Source organism: Salvia hispanica, chromosome 1 (assembly GCF_029641045.1).
Source record: "Salvia hispanica isolate PSC_SH4W2 chromosome 1, Shi_PSC_v1, whole genome shotgun sequence".
Classification (NCBI taxonomy): domain Eukaryota; kingdom Viridiplantae; phylum Streptophyta; class Magnoliopsida; order Lamiales; family Lamiaceae; genus Salvia; species Salvia hispanica.
The window spans coordinates 40,395,989-40,417,000 of NC_142692.1; the positions used below are offsets into that span (position 1 = coordinate 40,395,989).

At 39.8% G+C, this 21,012-nt stretch overlaps 1 non-coding gene and 2 pseudogenes across 1 annotated transcript; 1 reads left to right on the forward strand and 2 right to left on the reverse strand.

The window, feature by feature from the left end:
• Nucleotides 1–4,322: 4,322 nt before the first annotated feature.
• On the reverse strand, nucleotides 4,323–5,048 carry LOC148933799 (secreted RxLR effector protein 161 pseudogene; annotated as a pseudogene).
• Nucleotides 5,049–18,420: 13,372 nt separating this feature from the next.
• LOC148933800 (uncharacterized) lies at nucleotides 18,421–20,702 on the reverse strand (annotated as a pseudogene).
• On the forward strand, nucleotides 20,032–20,138 carry LOC148933801 (small nucleolar RNA R71). The gene has a single exon (XR_016134818.1). It is a non-coding gene; the product is annotated as a small nucleolar RNA R71 (small nucleolar RNA).
• Nucleotides 20,703–21,012: the final 310 nt, after the last annotated feature.

Below are 21,012 nucleotides of genomic sequence, written 5' to 3' on the forward strand. Positions count from 1 at the left end.
GAGCAGCGCCCCCAGGTAGCGGGGTCCAAGGGGCGGCAGCCCCTGGCGGGGTCCAAGGGGTCCGTCCTTTTTCTGTTCAGTATATTGAATCTCCCTAACAAAGCTGGAGATCGTCCCCATCGTTGGTATGGGTGGAGTAGGTAAAACCACTCTTACTCGAAAGCTTTACGAAGATCCTTTGATTGTTGATCACTTTGCATATCATGCTTGGGCCACTATCTCACAAGATTACAATATGCAACAAATTCTCTTAAGCCTTCTTAGTTGCATAATCAAAAAAGAAAAACGTAATCAACATAAGGGCAAGGGAATACACGAGTTAAAACATATATTGTATAAGAGCTTGTATGGTAGAAAGTACTTGATTGTATTAGATGAAATATGGAGCACAAAATTCTGGGATGAGATGAGGATGTATTTCCCAGATAACAACAACGGGAGTCGCATTGTGATCACCACTAGGGAATCTCATGTGGCAAACTATGTTGACTCTTTGAGTTCGCATCATCAGGTGCAATTGCTTAGCAAGTCAGAAAGTTGGAATATGCTTCGCCAACTTGTGTTTGGAGAAGAGGTGTGTCCTCTTGTATTACAAGAGATTGGTCGAAAGATCGCCAAGGATTGCAGTGGGCTTCCTCTACCCATCAGTGTGATTGGAGGGCTGCTATCTAAAATGGAAAGATGCAGAAGATGTTTGGAGGAAAATTGGGGATAATGTAATAGCAGCAATTTCTGGATCAGACGAGCGATGCTATAGTATATTGTCTTTAAGTTATAACCACTTTCCGAATCACTTGAAACCATGTTTCTCATATGGGAGCTTTCCGTGAAGACTACGAGATTACTGGCCCAGACTCGTACAATTGTGGGTTGCAGAAGGATTTGTAAAATCAAATGGGGAAAGATGTTTGGTGGAAGAGGCTGAGGATTGGCTAAAGTCTCTAGTTGAGAGAAATCTATTTTTGGTTAGAGAATACACAACGTATAGAAAACTAAAGTGTTACAGCATGCATGATATGTTGAGGGATATATGCATCAGGAAATCTGCTGAAGACATGTTTCTAAATGGTTCCAACAAGTCCATATTCTCTAATCCACACCGCATGAGTTTTCATACATCAGACGAATTGAAACGTGTTAATGAGCCAACAGAGTCAATTTCACTAACTCGATCTGTTTTATGCATAGGTTTTAAGAGTGCTGAGTTTCCATTTGGTGCTTTTTCTGCGGCAAGATGGCTAAGGGTGTTGGACTTAATGGATATACATTTCGATAGTTTCCCAACTGAAACATGTGAATTCGTCAACCTACACTTGTTAGGTGTCAGCTGCGATTCAAGAATACCGAGAGGAATATCAAGATTGTGGAATTTGCAAGCCTTGATTGGTGATTGCGAGTTTAATGAGCCAGCGGAGCTTTGGCAGGTCACTGAGTTAAGATATCTTAGTGTGCGTGGAATTTGGTTGTTAAAAGATGAGAAAATGATCTATAGTGTCCTGAAGAAGCTGGAAAGTATTTCAGTGACGAGGCTAACTACAGAGCAATCAAGTTGGGATAGTTTCCTCAAAAGCATTCCAAATATCAAAAAGTTGACAATTGATGATAGTCACCGAACTACATCCCTGGCAATTGATCTTAGCCAGCTTCACAAGCTCGAAATATTAAGATGCCGTCGTACGGAAAATATATCATCCTCTCTAGACGGTTTTGGTCGTTTCAGAGTTATATTTCCTTGTAATATTAGAAATATAGATCTGTATGACTGTCAAATGAATTTGGGATCGTGGATGACTTTGTGTGCACTACATAAGCTGGAAGTGCTCTCTCTAGATTGCTGCAGATTCGAAACCAAGGGGGAGATCTGGATAAATGATGAGTGGGTGTTAACAGATGGAGATGTGTTCCCCTCACTGCAGTTTCTATATCTTAGTATTTGAATTATCTTGTGCGCTGGATAGCTGATGAGACCAATTTCCCTAGACTCCGCCACCTCCGTATATATAGCTGCAAGTATCTAGAGGAAATCCCAAGCGGCCATTGGAGAAATCCCAACACTCCAATTAATTGAGTTAGAAGGTTGCACCAAGTCCGCAGTTGCCTCAGCAGAAAGGGTTGTGAAGGAGCAATCTGAAAATGGCAACGAAGATCACAAACTGAGTATCCCAAAAGATAATTAACTTGAAGATTTTGAGTGCTAAGTTGTATGCAGCACTGTCATTTTGATCGCACATTCATGCACACACTTTCATTAATTCCATAAAAATGAATACTCAAGTTTCAAATAAGGATTTAATAGTTATTAGGAATTTGTAGTTTCATATTTTGAGTGCTAGTAGTATCATTGTGTATACTTTACTTGACGAAATATACTTCTTCAGTCTCATTCTAAGTGAAGTTTTTTTTATTCGACATGAGATTTTATTCATATTTACTTTATGAGTTGAGAGTGAAGATGAACGTTATCTGTTTTCTCTCATGTTGATCTCTCCTGCCTTGTTTCGATTAAGTAGGTTAAATTTGTGATGTTAATGCCATATTAATGAGTAATGTTAATGCTCTGTTAATGTTAACACTAGTGTTAATGCTGACATCAATAATCATTGATGTTAATGCTAATTCTAATGTTAATAATAACACTAATGTTGATGTATATAATCTGTGATGTTATTAATAGTTCTACAAATAATCTTGTGATTTAATTCCCTATTGACGCCCTGTTAAAACTGATGTTAATGCTCAGTAGACGAGTGATGATGTTAATGCTAATATTATTGCTGATGCTAATAATATGTGATGCAATGTGATGTTGTAATAATGTATTTGCATCATGCAGTAAAGAAGAAGAAGAAGACTTATGATGAAGAATCAGATGGCCCCAACAATGAGTTAAATGTATTATCAATTAAGTTGCATTGTACTATTATGTATGTTTGTCTAATATTGTTGTGCACACAATTAACAATTTGGCACCTAGCAAAAAGTTTTGCTGTGCAAGTGATAGAGACGAATTGAGAAGGCTTTCTCTATCGCACACATTTTTATTTTAAGTCGATTCATATGAGCTCAATTATTATGAATTACCCAACTGGCAATGAAGCTCATATGAAATTAACAAAAACAATCAATTCATACTAATAATATCACACACTACAAAAAAAAAAAGGGTGTTGAAAGAGCCGTTGATATTACAATTAAAAATTCATATTTTTGAGATATGAGCAATATGAAGAACATCAGAACACTAGCATGTTAGTTTTACAGATCATAATTGTCAATTGATTCCCCTACTAAAATAATGCAAATCTACGATAGATTCAAAGCTTTGTACAACCATATTAATAAAATAATATCCAACTACACAACATTAGTACTCTATTACTATCAAATACAGAATAAGTTTTATATTATTTGCTCAAGCCTGAAGGTCATCAATCATCTTGTTTCTGTGCGAATGCATTTTGCAATAAGCTTTCCTTCCTCTGTTTTTCTAGCAAGAAGAGATCTGAAAAAAATGGCTTACAATCTTCAACCTCTCATTACCATTCTTGAAGGAATCCTTGATCCTGACCAAACACGGTGGATTGTTTAGGAAAACAACCCTCAACCCCAATCCCTCCTTCATAAAGCTACTTCTCTTCAACAGCTCCTTGATAAATCTTCACTCACCAATCTAGACACCCAAATCAGAGAAGTAGCACACCAAGCTGAAGACATCATTGAATCCCACATGGTTCATGAAATGCTCTCCGGATCGGATTGCGTGAGGTTCACTTTATCCACACCAGATCTACAACAAATAACGCTTGAACTTGATTCTGTTGTGGAACAAGCGGAGAAGCTCATGGAGGAAAGGAAGATGCCACGAGAGCTTCATTCTGCTATGGAACAAGTGAACCTCGTGGATCAGAAGATGCCGCATAGCAGTTCATCGAGTTCCAAGAATGCTGCGGTGGTGGGAATTGATGAAGATCTGATGCAGCTCAAGGATCGGCTGACTAGGGAGCAGAAGAAGCGGGAGATCGTCGCCATCGTTGGTATGGGTGGAGTACGTAAAACCACTCTCGCTCAAAACATTTATGAAGATCCATTGATTGCTTATCACTTTGATTATCGTGCTTGGACCACAATCTCACAAGATTACAATGTAGAAATCGGTAGTAGGGTTTAATTCTATTCAATATATCAACAATGTAGAGTTTACATGATTATATAGCCTAGGATTTTCTATACATGGTAAACCTAGATTACACTAATTAAATGTGAAATATTCTCCCATATCAATTCCTGATTTTGTGCAATATCTTCTAACACTCCCCCTCAAGCTATGTAACGGGGTTGCCGATACTTAGCTTGCCAAGTACTTCTCGAAACGACTTTGAGTTTACTGCCTTTGTCAAGATGTCTGCCAGTTGATCTTCGGACTTGACATAGGGCATCTCCACCACCTTAACCTCCAAATTCTCTTTTATGAAGTGTCGGTCTACTTCCACATGTTTGGTTCTGTCATGTTGCACCGGGTTTTCAGAAATACTAATGGCTGCCTTGTTGTCACAAAATAATCTACAAGGTAGAGTAGAGTGGAGGTTCAACTCCGTCATCAACTTCCGTAGCCATAATATCTCTGTTAATCCGCTCTTAATTCCTTTGAACTCTGCCTCTGCACTCGAGAGTGCTACTAATTTTTGCTTCTTGCTCCTCCACGTTACAAGATTTCCTCCAACAAAGGCAAAGTATCCTGCGGTTGATTTCCTGTCATTCGGGTTTCCTGCCCAGTCAGCATCAGTAAAACCATGTATCTCCATGTGTCCGTGTTTCTCAAACATGAGCCCATGCTCGGCTGTTCCCTTCAAGTATCGTACGATTCTCAGCACTGCCTCCCAGTGCTCTCCTTGTGGTGCATGCATGAACTTACTCACCACTCCTACTGCATATGCAATATCTGGTCTTGTATGAGAGAGGTAGATCAGCTTCCCAACAAATCTCTGGTATCTCCCCCTGTCAGTCGGTTCTCCATCTTCCTTAATCTGTAGTCCGTGATTTTGCACCATAGGGGTATCTGCGGGCTTGCAATCTAACATCCCAATTTCTGCCAATAGATCGAGTATGTACTTCCTCTGATTTATAAAGATCCCCTTCTTCGATCTTAGTACTTCAATACCTAAGAAATACTTGAGGAGACCTAGATCCTTCATACCCATACTTCTTCATAACCTCTGTGAACCTCCCAAACCATGCCCTCGGAGATTGCTTTAACCCATATAATGTCTTCTTGAGTTGACACACTTCTCCTACCTGAAACTCCTCGGTGAACCCAGGTGGTGGTTCCATAAACACAGGTTTTGGTAATTCCCCGTGTAGGAAAGCGTTAGTCACATCAAACTGATGAAGTGGCCAATCTTTGTTTGCTGCGATCGAAAACAACACTCTCACAGTGTTGATCTTGGCTACTGGGGAGAATGTTTCATCATAATCTACTCCATAAGTATGAGTGTACCCCTTTGCCACAAGTCGTGCTTTATACCTCTCAATTGTACCGTCTGGCCTTCTCTTTATCGTGAACACCCATCTACACCCAACTGTCTTTACTCCATCAGGCAATTTCCCTTTCACCCATGTATTGTTCTTCATAAGTGCCTTCATCTCAGTCAGCATGGCTTCCCTCGATATGTTTCATAGCTTCTTCGGCTGACTGTGGGATTTCTTCTTCTTCGTATAGTGCAGCCTCAAAGGCTCGTGCCATCTTGGTGAGATTTCCTTGTACGAAATTTGCTACTGCATACCGGCTTTTCTTCCCAATCCTCTCGGGGGAATATCTTTTGGGTGGAATTCCTCTCGTAATTCGATAAGGGAGTATATACCTCCCGGTATCTCCATCAATAGTGTTATCTTCTTCTCGGGGTTCTGTATCAACAGTGTCAGAAATAACTGGACTTTCAAGTGTCGGTTCAGGTATTACCTCGGATATCGTTGGAGGAGAATCACAAGGGGGCGGATGAGATGGCCCTTGTGGAGAGACCTGCTCGGCGGCAGTGACAACTGACTCGGGTGGATCCTCAATTTGAGAAGTTGGAAATGGCACAAGCCAACTTAGATAGTCCATAGAACTATCTGAAACACTCTCCCCCTGACTATTAAGGTGGGTATGGTAAAAGAATTCAGTCTCCAAGAAATTGCAGTTCATGGTCGTGGTGATTTTTCTGGTTTGAGGGTCAAAACATCTGTATCCCTTCTGGTTCACCCCATACCCTACAAACACACATTTGGTTGCACAGGGCGACAATTTATTTCTCTCGTGTTTTGGGATATGAATATATACAGTACAACCGAATACCTTGGGTGAGAGGTTCATATGTTGTGGAATTTTGGTTTGTTTGGATAGTGTATCGAGGGGGGTTTTCATGTGGAGGATTTTGGTCGGTAGGCGGTTGAGGAGGCAAACTGATGTGGCAATGGCTTCTGGCCAGAAAAACTTGGGGACCTTGGATTCAATCATAAGAGCCCGGGCCATTTCTAAAATAGTCCTATTTTTTCGTTCAGCTACCCCATTTTGTTCGGGTGTATAGGCACAAGAAGTTTGATGGGTCATGGGGCTGTTCACAAATTCCCTCCCGTTATCGGACCTAAGGGTTTGGATAGTGATATGAAATTGTGTTTGTATCAGTTTAAAGAAGGTGACAAATTTGTCAAAAACTTCAGATTTATGTTTCAAAAAATAAATTCAAGTCATTCTAGTGCAATCATCAACAAAAATCACAAAATATCGAAAGCCATTCCCCCCAACAACTGGTGCAGGGCCCCAAACATCAGAATGCACTAAAGAAAACATGGATTTCATACGAGTATTTGTAGGTTTAAAAGACTGTCTGTGGCTCTTAGCCAAAACACAAATTTCACAAGAAAAGTCGGAAGGAATAGAAATGTTTGGATAAAGTAATTCAAAATAACCAGGGGAGGGGTGCCCTAGTCTTCGGTGCCATAGCCAAGTTTCCTGCTTCGTGGACCCGTGAGCCAGCATCGCACTGCCATGTTGAGCTATCTCGTCCACGTAGTAGAGTCCTTGCTTCTCAGTGTCACGCCCAAGAATCCTCCTCGTCTGAATATCCTGCAAGATACAAAAGTCAGGATGCATCAGGAGTGTGCAATTTAATTCCTTAGTCACATGACTAATAGACATCAGCCTCTGAGATAAAGTAGGGACATATAGGAAATTTGTAAGACGGAGGGTAGGTGAAATTTCAATCGTGCCAGATCCCACAACATTAATCAAATCCCCGCCCGCAGTTTTAATATATGATCTTGGAACCTCACTAAAGTCAAGAAAATCATCTCTATCTGGAGTCATGGTATCGGTAGCCCCACAATCAAATATCCAGCCCTTTGAATTTTTATCAGTAATATCAGACACATGAAATGCAGCGGAAAAATCTCGTAGGGGTGCAAATTGATTTTCTGACTCAAAATTGGGGTAAATATTTAATTTCTGGGAAGTCAGGGGTGCACTTTTAACTTTCGGTAAGTCTGGGGGGTCAAACTTAATAAGATGGGGTCTTTTTCGATAATTCATAAACTGCTGGGGTTCAAAATTAGAATTCCCAAACTTTAAATTAGGGTTTGGATACGTTCTCTGCATAATTCCCGGCGCCCCTCACTCCTCCGCCGACCGGTGAAGCTGAAGCTTCCTGATGCGTCCCCTGCTCCAGTTCTGGCCGGTTCCCCATGGTTCCCGGCTTCAATCCGCCGTGGCCCTCCATCTCCGTTCACCCCGATCGCGATTTTTTCTTGGGCCTGTGATGCCCTCGCCTTTTGTCGTTCCTCCCACCATTCTGGGTATCCAAGCCGTTTGAAGCAGGTCTCCCAAGTGTGTTTTTGTTTTCCACAATGGGAGCACCACAATTTGACGTATCGGGCCTGTTTCCCGGTCGGTTGTTGGTGGCGGAGCGTGGCGGTGGTGGTCCGTTACGGTGTGGAGGTCGCTGGGTCTGTGCGGCGAAGCCCTGGCCGATTTCCCCAAGTGATGAATCGGTGTTTCCACCGTAGGCTTCTCCGGTGGGTGGAGGCGATGCCGGTGGCATGATTCGACGTCGAGCCGCCTCCGTCTCCACCCATCCATACGCAACCTCTACTGATGGGGTCGGCTCCTCCTTCAGGATGTCTCTCCGAATCGAATCATACTCCTGATTCAGCCCAGTCAGAAACTTGGTTAAACGCTTCTCGTTTGAGTGTGTTCGGAACTGATCAATCCCCTTGTCGCAACAGCTAATCATTGTTTCTGGCTTCTGTCAATGCTGATCCACAGCCTGTGGATCCTCCGGTAATACGTCTCTAGATCGAGACTTCCTTGTCTGATGTTTATCGCCTTTTCTTCCAGGTAGTAGATATGGTATTTGTCGGCTCTGTTCTCGAACGTCACAGCGAGGTTATCCCACAACGCTTTGGCTGTTTGGTGGTGGGCGAAATCAGTGACGATATCATTCTCGATGTTGTCGACGATCCACGAGAACACCACCAAGTCGTTCTCCTCCCACTCGTCGAACCCCTTACTCCCGGATTCTGGGGGTTCATTCCGGATGTACGAATAGGCTCCCCGGCCTTCGATTTTCACCTTGATCAATCTTGACCATAGGGGGTAGTTCTTCCCATTCAATTTGAATGCGATGGCCACCGAACTACATATGCGGCAATTGATCTAAGCCATCTTCACAAGCTCGAAATATTAAGATGCAATCTTATGAGAACTATATCCTCTCGAGACGGTTCCGGTCGTTGTTCAAGAGTTATATTTCCTTGTAAAATTAGAAAACTAATTTGCTTCGATGTGAAACAAACTCAGGAGTGTTAAGGACTCTGTGTGCACTACATAATCTAGAAGTGCTTAGGATAATTTGCTGCAAGTTTGCAACAAATGGAGATGAGTTTGAAAGCGAGGAGGAGACTTGTGATGAAGAGTGGGATTTAGAAGATGGAGATGTGTTCCACTCACTGCAGTTTTTATATTTTGTAGGTTTGAATCTTTTGCGTTGGAGAGCCGATGAGACCAATTTCCCTAGACTCTGCCATCTCTGTTTACACTCAAATTAATTGAGTTAACAAATTGCACCAAATCTGCAGTGGCCTCAGCAGAAAGGATTGTAGAGGAGCAATCTGAAAACGGCAACGACGATCTCAAACTGAGTATCAAATGGTGGAATGAGCCGTGATCGATCGCACTTCCAAAGGTAGTTAACCATAGTCGGAATTATAGTTCTCTCGTATGGCTGTTCTAATGATTACTGCTCTAATTTAAGTTACTTTCAGTCAATCTGGAAATAGGGAATGGAAATGGCGTACCTGGTGGAGGTGCTTGTCATGCTACACAGTGCTAAGAATATTTCCATCAAAAAGTTGTATTCACTAGAATGTTTTGAGAAGGCTTGATCTGTATCATCACAAAAAAGCCAAAAGAATGCCGAGCTTAATGACGAGCCTGGACCAAATTCAGATGTTCTATATAAGGCTCTTCCTATATAAACTCGTATCACTATATGTTATCGATGTTTGTTGTGAGTTTGTCGAGTTAGTCTGAGTCTCATCTGCCTTTTCTTACCCACTGACTTGGTGTCTCCTTCATTGTGTCTTCATATTGGATTGGGATTTCGAACTCTAGAGATCGGATACTCAATCAACTCAATTCAAAATTTGCCCCTGAGTATGATTCTTTATCCATGGGAAAAGGACTGCATACATCAATGTCTCTTTGTGGATTAAAAGTTGGAACACATGAAATTATGGTTCAATGTATAGGTCATAATCAAGCAATTTGATATCGTCTTATACGTCCTTAAAATTGGATATTATCATTTGGTATATTCTTTGCTGCTTAGTAAGTTGCAAGTGAGTGATACCTCTGTTTCACTTCAGTCAGTAAGTTGCATGTTAGAGCGGTTATGAATTTGATGCAATATTGTCTGCTGTCAAAATGATAGTATGATTCTGAGGGAGTTGACACGAAACCCCCGCCTTGGAAAAGCTATAAGAAGCGTGCATACAATGACGAAGATGACCTGGACTAGACCCTATGGATCCAAGTTCATATTCAGATGCTCCTCATGGCGGTTGGTATCTTATATTTCTTACTGTAAACAAGTGCAAACTTATTGTGATAAAAAAAGTGGCCTCAAAATGAAATGGTTTCTAAGTGAATACTATTAAGAAATGTATGTTCATCATTTCCACAGGGCTGTAGGCCTCAAGGGAGTACAGCCAAGAGAAGCAGATATCACTGCCACGGTACGTCTTACCATTATGAACTATTCTCTCCTCTTCTGTGCTTTTTTGTGTGCCTCCTCTGTTGGATATTTTAGTGTAATTGGATTAACTTGATTGATCAGTATTGTCATAATGAGACATCATATAAGTCTGGAGGTGCGGAGTGCACACTTATTTGAATTCATTATGATGTTAGATGAACGGGGTCCGGGGGCAGCGCCCCTGGGTAGCGGGGTCCAAGGGGCGGCAGCCCCTAGCTGGGGTCGAGCTGTGAAATTAACAGGCGCACTTGTTCATCTTGTTGAAACGCGATTTTTCATCTTATTAAATCTGATCGATTGTTGTTTGGTTCTGTACGCTTTTTCTCAGATATCAACATTAGATAGTTCTGTTTTCTCTGAATTTATCCGATCAAATATTTTGGTAGAACCACCGAAATTGATTTGATCTAAAAGTGATTTCATCACGACTTTCAGATTATCCGTTCCGTTTTGTTCAATATTCTAAATCTTAAGATCAAATCAATCTGAAAATGTCGAACAAGGAAACAGTGAATGAAGGAACGAAAGGTTTCGCGAAGTTGGATAAATGTGGCCAGGATGCATTTCATGTTGACGAATCTCAAGGTCATGCTGACGAAAATGAAACTCTGGAACAGACGAGGAGGCGGATGAAGTGGGAGAACGATGACTACATATGTCGTGGTCACATTTTAAACGGTATGTCTGATTCTCTATTTGATGTGTATCAAAATGTTGAGTCTGCTAAGGAATTGTGGGATTCCCTCGAAGCCAAATATATGGCAGAAGATACTTCTAGCAAGAAATTTCTTGTTGGTAACTTTATTAACTATAAAATGGTTGATACGAGGCCTGTCATGGAACAATACAACGAATTGTTGAGGATATTGCGACAATTTTCCCAATATGATATGAAAATGGATGAATCCATTTCTGTCTCTAGTATTATTGATAAACTGCCACCTTCTTGGAAGGATTGTAAAAATAATCTGAAACACAAGAAGGAGGAGTTGAACTTGGTCGAACTTGGAAGTGATTTCCAAATTGAACAGTCCATACGTGATATGGAAAAAGGCTCTGTTGGTAATGCTAGAAACATGGTTGGTTCTTCTGTGAACATGGTGGAAGAGGGTGAATCCTCAAAGGCTGGTAAAGAGAAACGGAAGTTTCAAGGGAATAACAGTAAGGATGGGAATAAGAAGCCTAAACTGCTTGCTGGAAGTGTGGCAAATCCGGGCACTTCAAGAAGGATTGTAAGTCTGGAAAGGGTGGAAGAAAAGGTAAAAACGAGGTTGGTTCAAGTGGATCCAAGGATCCTGAAAAGCAATCAGGTTCGTTTTCTGTATCTAATGATCATTCTGTTGAGAACTATTATGCATCAATAATCTCTGAATCATTTTATGTGCAGGATGACGATCTTTCATGGTGGATTGATTCGGGTGCAACATGTCATGTATGCAAGGATCGTCAATGGTTCAAGGATTTTAAACCAATTAAAGATGGATCTTCAAAGGAATAGGATCTGTTATCCTAGTATTTACTTCTGGAAATTCCTTAGTGTTAGATAACGTTGTATATGTACCTGGTATTCGTAAGAACTTAGTTTCTGGTATTATGTTGAATAATTGTGGTTATAAACAAGTGTTAGAAAGTGACAAATACATTCTGTCAAGGCATGGTACTTTTATTGGATTCAGTTATCTATGTGGTATGTTTAGGTTGAATCTAGATGTTTCTTTTATTAATAATTATGTTTGCATGACTTCTACTACTTTTAGTAATCATGCTAGTAAATCAGAATTGTGGCATGCTAGACTTGGACATGTACATTACAAGAGATTGAAAGAGATGTCGAAAATGAGTTTATTACCAGCATTTGAGTTGAACAATGAAAAGTGTAAAACTTGCATGTTAACTAAAATAACTAGACAACCTTTCAATAAGAATGTCAATAAAGTTACTAAGGTATTAGAACTTATACACAGTGATTTGTGTGATTTTCATTCGACTCCATCACTTGGTAATAAAAAGTATGTAGTTACTTTTATTGATGATGCTACTAGATTTTGTTGTGTCTATTTATGCCATTCAAAATATGAAGCTCTTGGTAAATTTAAAATCTTTAAAGAAAGTGTAGAGCTTCATCATGTTGTGAAGATTAAAGTTCTTCGCACTGATAGGGGAGGTGAGTATTAAGATCCAGCATATTTTGAATCTACTGGTATAATACATCAGACGACTGCTCCATATACACCACAACAAAATGGTGTAGCTGAAAGAAAGAATAGAACGTTGAAAGAAATGATTAATTCAATGTTGTGCTATTCTGGCCTAAGTGAAGGATTTTGGGGTGAGGCTATGTTAACAGCTTGTTATTTGTTGAATAGAGTTCCTAATAAAAGGAACAAGATAACCCCTTATGAACTTTGGCATAAGGAACCACCAAAATTGAGTTATCTCAGAGTTTGGGGTTGTCGAGCTGTGGTAAGACTAACTGACCCAAAAATGAAAACCATAGGTCAAAGAGGTATAGATTGTGTGTTTCTTGGCTATTCTGAAAATTCTGCTTGTTATAGGTTATATGTTATAGAACCCAATGACTATGTATCCGTGCACTCTATTATTGAGTCAAGGGAGATTTTGGCAATGAGGATAGATTCACATCTATATCTAAACCTGGAGACATGATTGCAAGGTCTAGTAATTCTGGTGTAACTGAAAAAGTGATTGATACACCTCCTAACGCTAGGAGGAGTGGTAGAGCAAGAAAAGCTAAGTCTTTTGGAAATGATTTCCAATTGTACTTACTAGAAGGATCAAGAAATGAAATAAATTTTCAATATCGATATTGTTTTACTATTGGTGATGATCCAAGGACCTACAAAGAAGCTATGGCTTCAAGGGATTCTGCATTTTCGAAAGAGGCAATCCAATAGGAGATGGATTCTATAATCCAAAATGGTACTTGGAAACTGACTAATTTACCACCTGGCTGTATAGCTTTGAATAGTAAATGGATCTTCAAAACGAAGATGAAGGTGGATGGAAGCATAGACAAATATAAAGCCAGATTGGTTATCCAAGGCTTTAGACAAAAGGAAGGAATTGACTATTTGGACACCTATACTCCTGTTGCTAGGATTTCCACAATTAGATTATTGTTAGCACTTGCTGCTATACATAATCTTGTAATTCACCAAATGGATGTTAAGACTGTCTTCTTGAATGGTGAATTAAATGAAGAGATTTATATCAAACAACCAGAAGGCTTTGTCATGCCTGGTAATGAACATAAGGTTTGTAAGTTGGTAAAATCTCTTTATGGACTAAAGCAAGCCCCCAAGCAATGGCATCAGAAGTTTGATGATGTGGTGTTGTCGAATGGTTTTGTATTAAACCAAGCAGACAAGTGTGTATATAGCAAATTTGATGCTACCGGTAAAGGGGTTATCATTTGCCTATATGTGGATGACATGTTGATCTTTGGTACTGACCAAGATCAAGTTGATAAAACTAAGGAATTTTTGTCATCTAAGTTTGAGATGAAAGACATGGGGAAGGCTGATGTGATTCTTGGAATTAAGATCACACATGGAGAACAAGGAATTTCCATTTCTCAATCACATTATATTGAGAAGGTGTTGGAAAAGTTTAACTTCAAAGATTGTTCTTCAGTTAAGACTTCTTTTGATCCTAGTGCAAAACTCGTGCCTAATAAAGGAGTTGTTGTGAATCAGCTTGAGGCTATTGGATCACTAATGTATGCTATGATTAGCACTAGACCCGATATAGCCTTTGCAGTTGGAAAATTGAGTCGATATACTTATAATCCAAGTTTAATCCATTGGCAAGCAATGAATCGAGTATTTAAATACTTAAAAGGAACCATGGATTATAGGTTGACTTATTCTGGATTTCCTTCCGTTCTTGAAGGTTATTCGGATGCAAGTTGGATCACCAATATGGAAGACCAATCTTCCACAAGTGGTTGGGTATTCCGTCTTGGAGGTGGTGCTATATGTTGGGCATCAAAGAAACAGACTTGTATCACAAATTCAACAATGGAATCGGAGTTTGTGGCATTAGCAGCAGCTGGTAAAGAGGCTGAATGGCTAAGAAATCTAATATATGCAATTCCACTGTGGCCTAAACCGATATCACCTATATCTATCAGATGTGATAGTGCAGCTACCTTGGCTAAGGCATATAGCCAAGTGTATAATGGAAAGTCAAGACACTTAGGTATTAGACATAGCATGATTCGTGAACTCATTATGGATGGTGTGATATCTGTGGAGTTTGTGAGAACTCGTGATAACTTAGCCGATCATTTAACCAAAGGGTTAAGTAGAGATCTGGTGCACAAATCGGCTATAGGGATGGGATTAAAGTCCACTACAAATCTCTGTTATTAAGATACCCAATTCCAATTTAGTATGACACTAGATGCAGAATTCAATATGGAAGAATTAATATTTGAAGATTGGAACACATTTGAAAATCGTCCCAAGGTATGTGTTCGGACCTACAAGTTAAGAAGGTTGAATGTATATATAAATAATAGTTCTTTTGAAAAATTGCAGATGTAGGTGCAAGAATAAAGCAGCGACCTATATAAGCATAAAGTTTAGCCGCTTTAAGAAGCTGAGACTTGGTTTCGACATGTTTATGAAGGATAAGGACATAGGCTAGTAAAATATAGTGTCAAGATAGAACATATTCTTATGTAAACTTTTGTGTACATTATCTTCGTGTATTCAATGTGAGTTCCAGGGTTCAATCCTTAGAGACACCCGGGGTATTCGAATATTTGGAATGTGTAATGTACTAATGTGGAATTCAATCGTTACGATATTTCATTTATGCAAAAGTTTAAATGTTTGAGATGACTTGTTTTAGTTAATCAAGGATTGCACTAAAATAGGGGAGGATTGTTGGATATTTTGTAACATCCCGGATTTTCGAACCCTAATTTTAGAGCCGTAAAATTTTATTGAAGACGTGGGAGACGTGAATTAATTGATGAATGAATTTATTTCATGAGTTCTTATGACCAAGTGGTGTCTAGGGTTGCGTTGGAGTTTGAAAAGTCAACTTGTTGAATATTGATGAGTATTTTAGAGTATCTGATTCAGTGCACACAGGATATCAATTTTAATTAATTAACTCTAATAATACTACGATACTGCAAGATTACAGCGTCGTTAGTAATATTTCAAGTGTCGATCCACAGGGAGGTAGAAGATTGTTTAAAACTTAAAAATTTAAAAAGATGTAGCATAAAGATTTGATTTTTGATTTCTGAAAGTTAAAGACAAAATAATGCAACAAGTTAACTAATGAAAGACTATTCAAATGAGAAAATATGCCACTCCAAGTTGCTCACTAGGCTTGTATTGTTCTACACCTATACAACGAAACATATGAAGGGATTAAAACATCAACCTAATCACATACACTGAACATGTACACGAAGAGTAGTTCACAATTAGCTGAACACATAACCTATGAACCAATTTTCAATGTTTATAAACTCCTGCGGAAGCGCTAGAGAAATAGCCATCTACTATGATCACCTACTTAATCCACTATCAAATTATCCTCTGAACAATTCTAATTCAATAGCATACCAACAATCAAACATTCCAAAACTATGTTAAAGAGACAATAGCAAAGGAAAGAACAACACTACATTATTAGCCAAAAACATAGTGTATAAACATTAAGCACATTGTTGGTAACAAACACATGAGTTCAAAGGTGTAGAAACATCCATACAAATCCTAGATTACAACTTGGAGCAACATAGAGAGTTTAGCCTAAACACATGGTAGAATTTGCAACAAAAACCATAGGAACCATGCTCTCGTTGAGTGGAATTGGGATTTGGAGACGGATCGTCGGAATGTTGGCCGGAATTTCTTCCTTTTCTTCTTCCTCCTCTCTTTCTCTCTTTTCCTCTCCCTTTTCTCGTGTCTGAATATGTCTCGATGTCTTCCAAAACCGCCCCGGAAACCAATTTGAAACCTAAAATTCGGCAATTTTCGAGAAAAATGCCCGACCGGGCAAAATGGTGCCAACCCGGGCGTTTCCACTGTCCCCGGGCGTTTTTAATGCTGAAAACGCCCGACCCGGGCGTTTTTGCCGGTTTTGACTACTTCGCGCAACCTTCGTCAAATGGCCATAACTTCTTCATCCGAGCTCCGATTGAGGTGTGTAATATACCCACGCGAAGCTATTTCAAAGACGAAGATAATGGTGGTAAGATAAAAGGATTTGGACACCATTTTGATAGGCAACGAATAGTTTCAATCAGACCCTACTCCACATGTACATCTATCAACTAATATATAATAATCAAACCTTAATGATCAATTGATAGATGATTTAAATATACAAAATAGGAGAAAACTTGGAGTATAATTAGTATCATTTGATTCACATCAAATACCCCCAAACTTATTTACTTGCTCGCCCTCGAGCAAGATCACTCAAAGCATTATATTTCAAAGTTCAATTCACAAAGGTTTTTCATCACAAAGAATCATGTAAGGACATGAATGACAAAATCTAAACCCTCAACATTTCCAATCAAAATCTCCCACTCTCATGAACCATCACTCATCCACCTAGAACTTCAAGTCAAGGTGCACTTCAAAATAAGTCCAAACATTAGATCCTACAACTCAAACCGTCGTCATTGACTCATCAAGCATTACTTATCACATAAGACTCGCGGATTTCAAATCAAACTTCTTTAACTCTACCAAGCTATTTACAAAACATCCACAATGTATCAACAATAAGGTCCAAGGTCTTAAATTATAGGTTGTAATGGGGCTAGGGATTAGGTAGGATAAATATGGATAGTGAGCTCAAAAGCTACACATTTGAGTGCCAAATTCTTCACTCCTACAACTTCCTTCTAAAGAACCAAACAATATACATTTCACAACCCATACTTTCACTCCCCAAACTTGAGATCTTTTCTAGACAAGAGTATATCTTTACAAAGCAATGGAAGTTCTACTTTATTTCACTTTTTTTTTCCATTTTCCTTTTTTTTTTTTTCTTCTTTTTCAAAGGCCTCGACTTTTACAATTTGAAGGTCGTCTTTTTCCTTACAAAGAACTTCCTTCTCAACACTTATACATTACATCAATTCTGAAAAAATCTTTAAACTTTGATCGAACACCACCCAACACTCACAACACAATCAACAAAGCTCAAACGTGTATTTAGCACCCAAATAGTAGTAAGGTTTATTGATGAGGCTAAAATGAGGCTTATTTTAGTAGCTAAGTAATTGGCTAAGTATTTGTACAAAACAATGGGGATTAAGCTCAAAGTGGCTTCTAGGGGATCATTTGTTGGACTAGGCATGTGAATATTTGGCCATGGAGTTCATCCTAGTGCCTTATCATCCCATATCATTGACACATATGAATGCAAGCACCCAACTCAATAAAGAAAATCAATCCAAGATAATTTCCACAAGACATATGAATTTCCTACTCTCCTCAACTCAAGAAATCGGTTGTAGTCACAAAATGCTCTTTCAAATAAATCAATGCACAAATTCCATCCATCCTAAGCTTCAAAGATCAAGTAAAATCAAGCAAGATTTCCCAACCAGAAAGCCGAAGATAAAGCATGCAGCCGTCAATTACATTGATTCAAAACACCTTTAGCATACAATACACCCAAGAAACCATACATCATGCATAAAATTCATTCAAACTAAAACAAACCCCCCCAAACTTGAATGCTTCATTGTCCTCAATGCAAGCAAAGAAGAACATAAAAAGTAAAAGGATAGAAGACTCCCCCAAACTTGGCATGAAATCCGTAGCATATGGGTGGGAGGGTGGGTGTATCTTCCATTGTAAGTGTGCTCCCTCATAAACTCCAATGTGCTCCCTACAAAACAAAACAAAACAAAACATAAAGAAACACTCAATTCAAAATAAATGCTAGAGGAAAGAATTGGGCAAACAAAACCTCCAACATAAGAAAATAAAAATAAAAGAAAAGAAATAAAAACTTGGGTTGCCTCCCAATCAGCGCCTTTGTTTATAGTCGTTGGCTCGACCTTCTTCTTTGCAGCTTTCCTATCCAAACTCCAATAGGTGCCTCTTCACTTTCTCCTGCTCAATCACAACATTCTCCCAAAGAGAATAGGCATGTCTTTGTCCTCTTCCATCTCTATGACAATGAAGTCAACCGGGAGTATAAATTTATCCACCTTCACCAAGACATCCTCGATGATTCCTTTAGGCTTAACAATTGAATGATCCGCCAACTGAAGGTCAATGTCGATTGGTTCAATCCTTGCTTCAAGACCGATTGACCTCGCAGTTTTCAAAGCCATCAATGATATTCCCGAGCCTTGATCAAGTAGGCACTTTGGGAACTTCTTATCTCCCATTTCACACGGGATCACACAACTTCCGGGATCTCTTCTCTTAGCCGGCATCTTTCCCTTCACAAACTGTGAGCAAAATGCGCTCAATATCACCACACCATCATCTTGTATCTTCTCCTTTTTCGCAATAAGGTCCTTGAAAAACTTGGAGAATTTAGGAAAATGTAGGAACAAATCCACCAAGGACACATCTACATTAACTTTCCTAATAATATTCATCATCCAATCGAGTCCCTTCTCTTGAATTATTTTCTTTCTCTTCTTCTCGATTGGGAAAGGAGGCGGCGGTATAAAATCTGAAAAATTAAATGGAATCTTCGGATCCATTGTCGGACTCAACGACTTCTTCTTCGTATCACGCCGACTTGCATCTTCTTTATCTTGTAGACCATCTCTAGTTTCTGTAGTGGCCCGCTCACTCCCCTCGTCCGGCCCTGCGTGCGAGGTTTGTGAGCCTAACAACTTGTCCGCCCCTGCGTGCAAGATGTTTGGGCCACTATGTACCGCATGCTCTCCAAGTCTCTCTAGCTCTTTTCCACTTCTCAATGTGACTGCTTTGCATTGCTCATTAACCTTTGGGTTCGTTATCGTGGTGCTTGGAATAGTTCCTTGGGGTCTGGTTTGAGCCGCCGTTGCAAGTTGACCTATCATCATCTCCAAATTCTTCATTGTGGCATCGATGTGGCCAAACTTCTCATTCACTTTTTTCTTAAATTGATCATTCTCCTTTTGATTCTTGATCATGAAGGAGTAGATCTGCGCAACTTGATCATCACTAGATGGCTTCGTCTCAAAACTCGGAGATTGAGTGTTGTTTCTCCATTGGTTGCCAGAAGCGTTACTAGGACCAGCTTGATTCCAGTTTCCTTGTTGAGGCCTCCAGTTTTGTTGATTGGTATATTGAGCTCCTTGGTTGAAACCTTGACGATTGTTGCCAATGTAGTTCACATCCTCCACTGGTGCTCCTTGCAAACTAGGACATTGATCTGTATAATGTCCTCCTTGACACACTCCACACTTCATCATAGGCGCAACTTGGGGTTGAGGAGTCAACTGCATAGATTTGACAGCATTCGTCATCGACGAAATTTGAGTACTAAAGTCAGCCATTTGAGCTTCTATAGCTGACACTCTTTCCGACTCCTTAGTAGCACCAAATGTATCTCCCGCGGCCATCTTCCTTGGATTATGCCAATTCCTCTGATTGTTCGCTAATCTTTGAAATAGCGCTCTCACCTCATCATGGGTCAAATCGTCCAAGTTCCCACTCGAACCTGCAGTAACCAACCCTGTGCCTTCATGTTTCCCTCGTAGAACTTCAAAAGATCATGCCCCGGAGCTAGACCATGACTTAGGCATTTCCTTAGCAAGTCTGTAAATCTCTTCCAAGCTTCGGCAAATGACTCATCATACTTTTGCCGGAATGAAGTGATCTCCTCTCTCAACTTCTCGATCTTCATTGGAGAGTTATATTCCAAAAGGAATTTCGACTTCAACTCCTCAAATGTTGCTATGTTGTAGCCCGGTAGTGAGTCGTACCATTCTCTTGCTTTCTCTCTCAATGAGAAAGGAAATAAGGCCCTCTTAATCCGATGATGCTCTACATTTGGAGGTCTATGAGAGTTCGTCAATTCATAAAAGGCATTCAAATGACTCATCGGATCTTCTTCATCTCGACCATGGAAAAGAGTTCCACCATTCACCAAACTAATGTAGTGAGGTGGGATGTTGACATTGTCATGTGCATAGGCAAACTCCCCCGGGTAATCAACTCCCGATCTAAGGATGTCGCCAAACCTTCCCATGGGTGGAGCATTGTTATCGTCTTCAGCCATTGATTCGGTGTCTGACTCTGTCCCACAACTACTTTCTGAACTTGACTCGAAGAGTGGGTTACTTCTAACTGGACTCTGATAGTCCGGATAAATCTCAATCTCTGAACCTCTCGGCCCTCTCTTTCTTTGATAACAAAGTAATCCAAACGGTGGTGTACCCTGTGATCTTGTGTGCATTCACAACTTTCTTCTTTTTTTTTTTTTTTAAATTACCTAAACCTGCACAACAGAAAAGAAACCAAGCACATACACAAAATATATTTCACTACTACCGAAAGCGAGACCTCTCGACAACTTCGGGGTAAGTTCCTATAAAACGTGTGCGCTTTAGTGAAAACTAAATAATCATAATCACTAAACTAAGAATTAAAAAGATATCACCTAAAATAAACACTCCTTCGTCTTCAAGTCCCTACGTGGTAGATGGCTATCACCCCCAAGAACACGAAGTGTGTGCCTAAACAAAACAAAACAAAAGATCAAATAA